Source organism: Salmo trutta, chromosome 36 (assembly GCF_901001165.1).
Source record: "Salmo trutta chromosome 36, fSalTru1.1, whole genome shotgun sequence".
Taxonomy (NCBI): domain Eukaryota; kingdom Metazoa; phylum Chordata; class Actinopteri; order Salmoniformes; family Salmonidae; genus Salmo; species Salmo trutta.
Genome location: NC_042992.1, coordinates 7,261,432 through 7,272,437, shown reverse-complemented (window position 1 = coordinate 7,272,437; position 11,006 = coordinate 7,261,432). Strand labels below are relative to the sequence as shown.

Below are 11,006 nucleotides of genomic sequence, written 5' to 3'. Positions count from 1 at the left end.
TAGTTAGTTATCTTTATTAGCTTGTCAGCTAGCTAGCATTCATTATGTTCATTAGGTTGTCAGCTAGCTAGCATTAGTTAGTTATCTTCATTAGCTTGTCAGCTAGCTAGTATTAGCTAACAAGTGGCTTGCTAGTTGAAATGAAGCATAACTGACAAACTTTTACATACTTTTATTCATCATGAACATTAGAACATTACAAGTCAAAAGGGATTTCCCTGCACAAATTAACAACCGAAAATAAGGTAGGACACTGTTGTAATAATTATACATGAATAAAAAAAAACACCAATGATATTAGGCAAAGCTAAGCAAATTAATACTTTTTTTCCAGTGGCCTACTCACATTTTGTTCAATATTTACCTAGATGGGTAGGCATGTAACTTAATTCAAGTATATTAGCTGAATTTCTAATTATAGAGAATTATCATTTAATTACCATAGTGAATTATTGTAATGTTTGTTTATGTGTAATTTTAAATTAAGAATTTATATAAAATGGATGGACATTTGTCTATAACGTTGTCATGTTAATATCATAACTTTTCTGATAAAGTTCAGAACATCGAGGTTAACGGTTATTACATTTAGTTTATGTCTGTCACTGTCTCTCCACCCCGGTGAGGATGTAGTCCCTGGTCTCCAGAGCCACCCGGAGTTTCTGCCAGAAGACCCCGGTATGCTCCCCTGCTCTGAGCCAGCTCAGGTCGGTCTGTTTCTTTAGCAGCCTACTCATGCGGTGGTAAGAAGAGAGCTGCTGGTCTGGGATCTCTTCCAGGATCACGACTCCGGGATGCTGGCCTTCTAGGCAGAGTTGCAAAGTAAAAACCATATCTCAGACTGGCCAATAAAAAGAAAAGATTAAGATGGGCAAAATCACACAGACACTGGACAGAGATATGGCATTTTCTTTGCAACTCTGTCTAGAAGGCCAGCATCCCGGAGTCGCCTCTTCACTGTTGACATTGAGGCTGGTGTTTTGTGGGTACTATTTAATGAAGCTGCCAGTTGAGGACTTGTGAGGCGTCTGTTTCTCAAACTAGACACTCTAATGTACTTGTCCTCTTGCTCAGCTGGGCCTCCCACTCCTCTTTCTATTCTGGTTAGAGCCAGTTTGCGTTGTTCTGTGAAGGGAGTAGTACACAACGTTGTACGAGATCTTCAGTTTCTTGGCAATTTCTCGCATGGAATAGCCTTCATTTCTCAGAACAAGAATAGACTGACGAGTTTCAGAATAAAGTGCTTTGTTTCTGTCCATTTTGAGCCTGTAATCGAACCCACAAATGCTGATGCTCCAGATACTCAACTAGTCTAAAGAAGGACAGTTTTATTGCTTCTTTAATCAGAACAACAGTATTCAGCTGTGCTAACATAATTGCAAAAGGGTTTTCCAATGATCAATTAGTCTTTTAAAATGATAAACTTGGATTAACTAACACAACGTGGCATTGGAACACAGGAGTGATGGTTGCTGATAATGGGCCTCTGTACGCCTATGTAGACATTCCATAAAAAATCCTCTGTTTCCAGCTACAATAGTAATTTGCAACATTAACAATGTCAACACTGTATTCTGATCAATTTGATGTTATTTTAATGGACAAGAAATGTGCTTTCCTTTCAAGAACAAGGACATTTCTAAGTGATCCCAAACTTTTGAACGGTAGTGTATGTGTGAAGGGATTTTATTTGCAGCCAGAGTGAGGGTTGTAAGGTTGACCAATCCCTCAATTTCCCCATTTTCCATACGGGTAATTTGATTGTCAATAAAAGCAAAACTGTTGAGTGATTGTAAACTTTCTAAGTCTTCTTTATTGATTGGGTTTAGCTTATTTCCATTCAACTGCAGGGTCTCTATTGAAAGCATCATTCAAGGTTTTTTCATTCATTTTTTTCCTACTGTATTATTGACTGTATGTTTGTTTATTCCATGTGTAACTCTGTGTTGTTGTATGTGTCGAACTGCTTTGCTTTATCTTGGCCAGATCGCAGTTGTAAATGAGAACTTGTTCTCAACTAGCCTACTTGGTTAAATAAAGGTAATACATTTTTTTTAAAAAAAGGTCCTTCCTTCAAATCCTGGAGGGCACATCTTATTGTGGTAAAGGACGAGTTGTATGAGTCCTGTTAGATTGGCAAAATCTGAGCAATCCAGAGTATTGATGTTATTAAAACTGAGATCCAAGAAATTTAGAGTTGGGAGATTCCTTATGGCATTTGATACAGATTATAGCTTGTTGTGGCTTAGTCTTAGATTTATCAGCTGCTTAATGGATATAAATGACGACTCAAACAGATCAGACATATGAATGTCTGATAAATCAAGCTTTTTTGGGGGGGCTGACTGCAGCGACTACAGCAATTCCTGTACAGCAATTCAAAAAATATTTTTCCAGTCGAAGTACACTCAGAGTAGATATGTAACAGGCAATATTGCCCACTTTTATAGCAAAGGATGTCTTTCTACTTAAATTAGAAAAAGTGTCCGAGATGTCAACGAAGAATTGGTGAAGCTTTGAAGTACCATACTCATATCCTCTAAGGATATCTGGACGCCACTCGGGTCTAGCAAGTATATGTCACCCAGAAAAGACCTGTCTGTCAACATCCCATTCCATGCTTCCATTTTGGCCACAGTAGGAGAGGTTTAAATTCTGAAGGTTAGGAAGAACATCTGTTGTGATGCCTGGAACCTTTCCAATGGATTCCCTGTGGCTCAGTTGGTAGAGCATGGTGTTTGCAATGCCAGGGGTTGTGGGTTTGAAAAAAAAAAAATTGTGGGTTTGAAAAAAAAAAAATGTATGAAATGTATTCACTACTGTAAGGCGCTCTGGGTAAGAGTGTCTGCTAAATGACTAAAATTTAAAATGATTTTGGGATACATCCAGCAACCTCAGCCCTATGGACATGTCTGATAATTTCCTTGATTCTAATGAGGTAAAGTTGTTCTTACCAAAATATAACTCCTTCCAATTTGGTAAAATGTAAGAGGGGCTGAACAGCTTTTAGATCAAGTACTTTGTTGTTGGTTTAAGTTCACTACATATAGATCCAGAGAGGGGATGAAAGGACGACCCAATAGTCGTGATTAGGTTGTTATCCAGGTGTAGCGCTCAGAGGTTGTCCCTGAAACATGTGGACTGAGATGGTGGTGAGTTGGTTATAGCCCAGGTCTAGCCTCTGCAGGGCCACAAGGTGTAGAAACGCTCTGTCTTCAACATGAGAAATCACATTAGAGCAGTGGTTCCCAAACTTCTTATAGTCCCCTACCTCTTCAAACATTCAACCCCCAGCTGCGTTCCCCCTCTAGCACCAGGGTCAGCGCACTCTCAAATGTTGTTTTTTTGCCATCATTGTAAGCCTGCCACACACACACTATACAATACTTTTATTAAACATAAGAATGGGTGAGTTTTTGTCTCAACCTGGCTCATGGGAAGTGAGAAAGAGCTCTTATAGGACCAGGGCACAAATAATAATAGTATAATAATAATCAATCATTTTGCTCTTTATTTATCCATCTTACATATAAAACCTTATTTTTTCATTGGAGAGAGTCTCAGTCTTATATCATTTTCCACACACAGTCTGCATTTAGTTTTCGGATAACAAATACAGTTGTTTGTGTCGTCCGTTTTTGGGAAAGTACCTGCGTAATTGCGCAACCAGCTCACTCAGGTACTTCGCTATATCACATTTGACATTGTCCGTAAGCTTGAGTTAATTTGCACACAACAAAAATCATGTTAATTATTTGACTTGGCTACCTGTATTTGACATTGTGTTGTTATTTCGCTTAACACTAGATGGTTTCATGTTATTTTTGGCAGTGAAACGACGCTACTCAGGCGAGAACAAAATCTCACCCAAATGAATAGCCCCGTTGGAAAATATAAATGTACTGTTTGAAAATGTGAAGGGGAAAAAAAAATATATATAAGTATATCTATATATATATATGTATATATTTAAAAAAAATGTTAATCACATTTTTATTTGCGTACCTCCAACAGCATTGCGCACCTGCCTTAGGCTATAATTATAATTTTTTGTTGTTGACAAGAGTTACGGTATAATTCTATTTTTGCACCTGAGCAAAACATGCAAACTGAAAATAGCTTGTCGATCCTGTATTGGTGTTGTTGATGTCAACTTAATGGTCGACTGTAAGAAGGTAATTCACCTAATCATTACTTAAAACGTTTACCTAATGATAATAATAAGATAAGAGCGTCTGCTAAATGACTAAAATGTAAAAATGTAAGTCCCTAAATGCTGATTGGCTGAAAGCCGTGGTATATCAGACCGCCTGTCCTATGTCATGTCAGATAATGGGTCCTATGTCATGCCTGTCAGATCATGAGTCCTATGTCATGCCTGTCAGATAATGCATCCTATGTCATGTCAGATAATGCGTCCTATGTCATGTCGTCCATCATTCACACTTCGAGAAAGCAGAACATATATGACATGAGTAAACTGAGAATACATATGCAGACACACACATGCAAGCATACACTCATGCACAAACACTCAATCATGTGAATACATAATATACAACATTAGTAAAGTGAGCAGCAACCTGCCTGAGAATCTGGGGGAGTGACTACAGCATGAGAGCAGAAACACAGGGGAAAATTACATTGATGTGTGTAGATAGAGACGGCAGGTGTACATGTGACAATGCACTGTCGTGACTTTACTTTCACTCATCTGATGACTGTTATTTATTTAATTCCACTAACTATGTTTATTAATTGTTACCCGATTAAATGAATCATGTAACAATTAATGCATTAGGATTTTGGGGCACCACGGAAGAGTTTGTTTAAAGAGTTACCATCTCCCGAATTAAACTCTATTACATCAATAAACAGTCATCTGATTAATCATTACCTCTTATCATATCTTCATTATGAACTGTCGTAACCTCATGCATCTGCAAAACCCCCAGCCTTGCTCATGATTCAGTACTACACCACTATTGGTTTAATAATCATTTATTTACTAGCTAACTAAATAATTACACAGAATAAATATACACCCTTTATATGAGACAAAGGTCCCTAGTGGACTGACAAAATATGAACGGCTTGTTTTCCAAAAGAGGGAGGGGTAGAGCGAGAGAGAGAGAAAGAGATACACAACACTTGGATACGGTTGGAAACTACTCTCACAGGAATCATAATACTTTGCACACCAACCACCGCCCATTTGGAATAAGAAATCAAGAATGTATTTACTTGTGATTTCCCTTATTCACAGTCTATCTCTGTAGGAACCAGGCCTTCTTAGGAAGGAGTTGGGTTGGCCTTTCAGCAGCACGCTTGTAAGGGTCCGGACCTCCCTGTTCTACTGTTGTTCACTCTGGAAGACAGCCAACCATGTTGACGATTCCCATTGGTGATGCTAGTCAGAGAATATAGTGATTTGAGACTCGTAGTAGGATGGGATGGTTTGAAGCGTAGTAGGATGGTCCCTCTGAATCGCTTTCCTGGATATCTGACTTAGGACAGCTAATCAGCCGTACCAGTGATTGTCTGAGAGGGGAGTTTGTCGCCGCTTCCTCCTCATATTGATAGTCAGGATTTAAACCCCTTTAGACGTGGGCTGCAGCTCCCCGTCTTGCCTGGTCTAAAGAAAGTTGAGTTTATTTCTTCACCTCGTGTTGAGGTTCAAAATTCCAACCATTTCAAACATGTAGCTACCGCTCCACACTTTTCTGGTCTAATGTTAATTTTGTCACCAAGGCTTTTTATGCACTCTCGTCAAAAGGGGATTGTTCCGTCAGTCTGACACGCTCTTTGACCTCATTCGGGGCGTGGCTAATTACTATGAACAGTTTATAGGAGATAGATTCTCTCATACCTCCTAAAATCACATTCCTATCTTAACAAAAATACTTCCATCATTGTTCATATTATATGAACAACGTATTGGATGGAAACTTGACAGATAAAGGGGATTGTTAGAACCGATTTGGACATATTTGTATAAAAGACAGAACATTCAGAGCTACATGTACGTGTGTGTAAATATATTAAATATGAATGTATATGATGAATTATTAGGTACGTACCTTTATGATTTACCTGATTGAGATATATTCCTATTAGTGTACTTATATTTTGGGCTCCCCTCTTGCCCATTCATTGTACTGTGGTAAATGTGTTAGTGATAAGATAAAGGCAAGAAGTTGCGCTTTCGGGGTGAGGGGAGTCCTAGCTAGACGTGGGTACGGTATAGTCTTTAGACCATACAGACATACATACAAACAGACCCTATTATGTATTTTTCACATCAAGTAATCTATGCTTTAAGTTGATTGGAGAATATTTTTTTTTTGTCAGATATAAAAAGAATAAACCTTTTTTTTTGCACCATATCCCTGGAACTCATTAAATGTTTATGTCGTTTGGAAACTTCGAATGCGTGTGAAACAACCCCGCTTCAGGCTTGGGCAGTGGCTATGGTCAAGAGGAAAGGAAACAACTACAGGGGTTAACTTTCCAAGGTACAGTATCTCCTCCATAAGCTTTTTAATGTCATCACAAAATAATCAACCATATGACATTAGTTTTCCATAGACCTCCTCTGACCATTCCCTACGTTCTTCTGTTAGAAATATTGTTCCTGTATTCACTTTTTGGACGTTAGAGTTTTAGGCCGGCAAAAGTATCTGGAGACAAAGTACATTCCTTTAGCCATTCCTTTAGCCAAAGGGAGAGAAAGAAAATATTCTTCTACTTAAATTTATACCCGGCTGTGGAGGTGTCAAAACCCCCAACAGCAGTTCACTCCTCCCCTCTGCGGTGAGAGAAGGTCTGGTTGTTTTCAGCCATTAACAAGCTGATCTGACCCATTGTGACCTCACAGGGCAGTCATGACAGCACCATCTGTGGAACCGTGTGATGCGTGCAAACCAAAAGTGTCTCTCTCTCTCTCTCTGTGTGTGTGTGTGTGTGTGTGTGTATATATGTGTGTATATGTGTGTGTGTGTGTGTGTTCGAAACACTTTAGAAGACTCTCGAACCCTACTATAGATTTCTTTAGGCTTCATATAGAGAGAACGGCTCTTGAAGTTATACAGTTAACTCCCAACATAAAGGAAACACTTGGGTAAATGAGAGACACAAAGTACAGTATACTGAAAGCAGGTGCTTCCACACAGGTGTGGTTACTGATTTAATTAAGAATTTAACAACCCATCATGCTTAGGGTCATGTATAAAAATTCCCAGTTGCCAAATATTTGGCTACCATGGCTAGAAGAGAGATCTCGGTGATTTTGAAAGAGGGGTCTCAAAGGAGCATAGGGGGCTTAAAGGGTGTGTGTGTGTGTGTGTCACCAGATATGAAACAGCGCCTGAGACAGCGTTTCCACGACCATCAACAAAACACCAAATTATAGAATGTATTGTGGAAGAATGGTGTCACTTCCCTCCAATAGAGTTCTAGACAATTGTAGAATCTATGCAAAGACGCATTAAAGCTGTTCTGGAGGCTCGTGGTGGCCCATATCTCTATTAAGACACTTTACTAGCCCTGATACCAGAAGTAGCCTCCCCAGAGACTCCCAGCCAAGAATTTGAACTTATTCTAGAGACTCCCAGCCATGTATTTAAACTTATTCCAGAGACTCCCAGCCATGTATTTAAACTTATTCCAGAGACTCCCAGCCATGTATTTAAACTTATTCCAGAGACTCCCAGCCATGTATTTAAACTTATTCCAGAGACCCCCAGCCATGAATTTAAACTTATTCCAGAGACTCCCAGCCATGTATTTAAACTTATTCCAGAGACCCCCAGCCATGAATTTAAACTTATTCCAGAGACCCCCAGTCATGTATTTAAACTTATTCCAGAGACTCCCAGCCATTTGCGGAGGCAGCGTAGCCTGGTGGTTAGAGCTGTTGGGCTAGTAACCAAAAGGTTGCAAGTTCAAATCCCTGAGCTGACAAGGTACAAATCTGTTGTTCTGAACAAGGCAGTTAACCCACTGTTCTCAGGGTGTCATTGAAAATAAGAATATGTTCTTAACTGGCTTGCCTAGTTAAGTAAAATTAAAATGTATTTGAACTTATGCAAGAGACCCCCAGCCATGTATTTAAACTTATTCCAGAGACCCCCAGCCATGTATTTGAACTTATTTCAGAGACCCCCAGTCATGTATTTAAACTTATTCCAGTTAAGGGATGGTGAACTACTCTCCTGCTGGTCTCTGACTCAGGGGACACATCCAAAAAGGAGCCCTATTCCCTACATAGTGCACTACTTTAGACCAGAGCCCTGTTCCCTATATAGTACACTACTTTAGACCAGAGCCCTGTTCCCTATATAGTGCACTACTTTAGACCAGAGCCCTATTCCCTATATAGTGCACTACTTTAGACCAGAGCCCTGTTCCCTATATAGTGCACTACTTTAGACCAGAGCCCTGTTCCCTATATAGTGCACTACTTTAGACCAGAGCCCCATTCTCTATATAGTGCATTACTTTAGACCAGAGCCCTATTCCATATATAGTGCACTACTTTAGACCAGAGCCCTATGGGCCCTAGTGAACTACAGTTGAAGTCAGAAGTTTACATACATTTAGGTTGGAGTCATTAAAACTTGTTTTTCAACCACTACATTAATTTCTTCTTAACAAACTATAGTTTTGGAAGTTGGTTAGGACATCTACTTTGTGCGTGACATAAGTAATTTTTCCAACAATTGTTTATAGAGAGATTATTTCACTTATAATTCACTGTATCACAATTCCAGTAGGTCATAAGTTTACATACACTAAGTTGACTGTGCCTTTAAACAGCTTGGAAAAATACACAAAATGATGTCATGGCTTTAGAAGCTTCTGACAGGCTAATTGACATCATTTGAGTCAATTGGAGGAGTACCTGTGGATGTATTTCAAGGTCCTACCTTCAAACTCAGTGCCTTTTTGCTTGACATTATCGGAAAATCAAAAGAAATCAGCCAAGACCTCAGGAAAATAATTGTAGACCTCCACAAGTCTGGTTCATCCTTGGGAGCAATTTCCAAATGCCTGAAGGTACCACGTTCACCTGTACAAACAATAGTATGCAAGTATAAACACCATGGGACCACGCAGCCGTCATACCGCTCTGGAAGGAGACGCGTTCTGTGTCTTAGAGATGAACGTACTTTGGTGTGAAAAGTGTGAATCAATCCCAGAACATCAGCAAAGGACCTTGTGAAGATGCTGGAGGAAACAGGTACAAAAGTATCTATATCCACAGTAAAATGAGTCCTATATCGACATAACCTGAAAGGCCGCTCAGCAAGGAAGAAGCCACTGCTCCAAAACGGCCATAAAAAAAGCCAGAATACAGTTTGCAACTGCACATGGCGACAAAGATCGTCGTTTCTGGAGAAATGTCCTCTGGTCTTATGAAACAAAATTAGAACTGTTTGGCCATAATGACCATCATTATGTTTGGAGGAAAAAGGGGGAGGCTTGCAAGCCAAAGAACACCATCCCAAACGTGAAGCACGGGGGTGGCAGCATCATGTTGTGGGGGTGCTTTGCTGCAGGAGGGACTGGTGCACTTCACAAAATAGATGGCATCATGAGGGAGGAAAATAGGTGGATATATTGAAGCAATATCTCAAGACATAGTCAGGAAGTTAAAGCTTGGTCACAAATGGGTCTTCCAAATGGACAATAACACCTAGCATACTTCCAAAGTTGTAGCAAAATGGCTTAAGGACAACAAAGTCAAGGCATTGGAGTGGCCATCACAAAGCTCTGACCTCAACCCTCTAGAAAATTTGTGGGCAGAACTGAAAAAGCGTGTGCGAGCAAGGAGGCCTACAAACCTGACTCAGTTACACCAGCTCTGTCAGGAGGAATGGGCCAAAATTCACCCAACTTATTGTGGGAAGCTTGTGGAAGGCTACCTGAAACGTTTGACCCAAGTTAAACAATATAAAGGCAATGCCACCAAATACTAATTGAGTGTATGTAAACTTCTGACCCACTGGGAATGTGATGAAAGAAGCTGAAATAAATAATTCTCTCTACTATTATTCTGACATTTCACATTCTTAAAATAAAGTGGTGATCCTAACTGACCTAAGACAGGGAATTTTTACTAGGATTAAATGTCAGGAATTGTGAAAACTGAGTTTAAATGTATTTGGCTAAGGTGTTTGTAAACTTCCAACTTCAACTGTATATAGGGAAAAGGGTGCTATTTTGGACTGAGAGAGATGACTCATCCAGCTAATGACTCATCCAGCTATGACAACTCACCCCCCTCTCTTTTCCTCCGTATACACAGACAGAATTGGACAGGTGTAAGCGAATAGCCTGTATTGCTTTAACCTGTCCATGTGTTCACATCAGTGCAGAGGAAGGACAGGGGACAAGGAGAAGAAGTCGCTGTACACAACTATCATGCATCCTATGATTAGAGGTGATTAGATGAATACATATAAGCAATGTGACCTGCTGAAACAGGAGGACGTTGAGCTGCTAATCTCTCTCACCTCAGTTCACTGCTCACTACTATCTGTAGTCTGTTAATGGTAAAGGTGATTGGTGGTCAATAATAGCTTAGAATAAATGGACCAATGAGAGAGGAGGTTGTTTATTCTGGGTGTGAAAATAGAATACATACAGGTTGCCTGGCGACCAAGAGCGCTGGGAATTGTAGAGAGGTAATGGACGTGATGTTCAATGGGGCAGGTGTGTGTACGCACATGAATAAACACACCCGATATAATCATGTGATAATTCATGTATAAATTGTATGTATTCAATTCCGCATCAGATTGCTTTACCCTCTTGGGAGATAAAGTGTTACTGAACTGAGTAAAACTGGTTTTCCTATGTGTTCCAAAATGACATGAGAAAAGTACATTTTTCCGCAGTGTTGATGTGTATTTTATAACAGTGAGGTGGAATATGATGCAGAAACCATTGATGAGTTAAATTCGTAAACAAATGTATGAGAGTTGTAACTGCTCCTTATCAAG

General features: G+C 39.7%; 1 pseudogene; it reads right to left on the bottom strand.

Moving 5' to 3' along the window:
* Nucleotides 1-602: 602 nt before the first annotated feature.
* On the bottom strand, nt 603-3,283 carry LOC115175402 (internalin I-like; annotated as a pseudogene).
* Nucleotides 3,284-11,006: the final 7,723 nt, after the last annotated feature.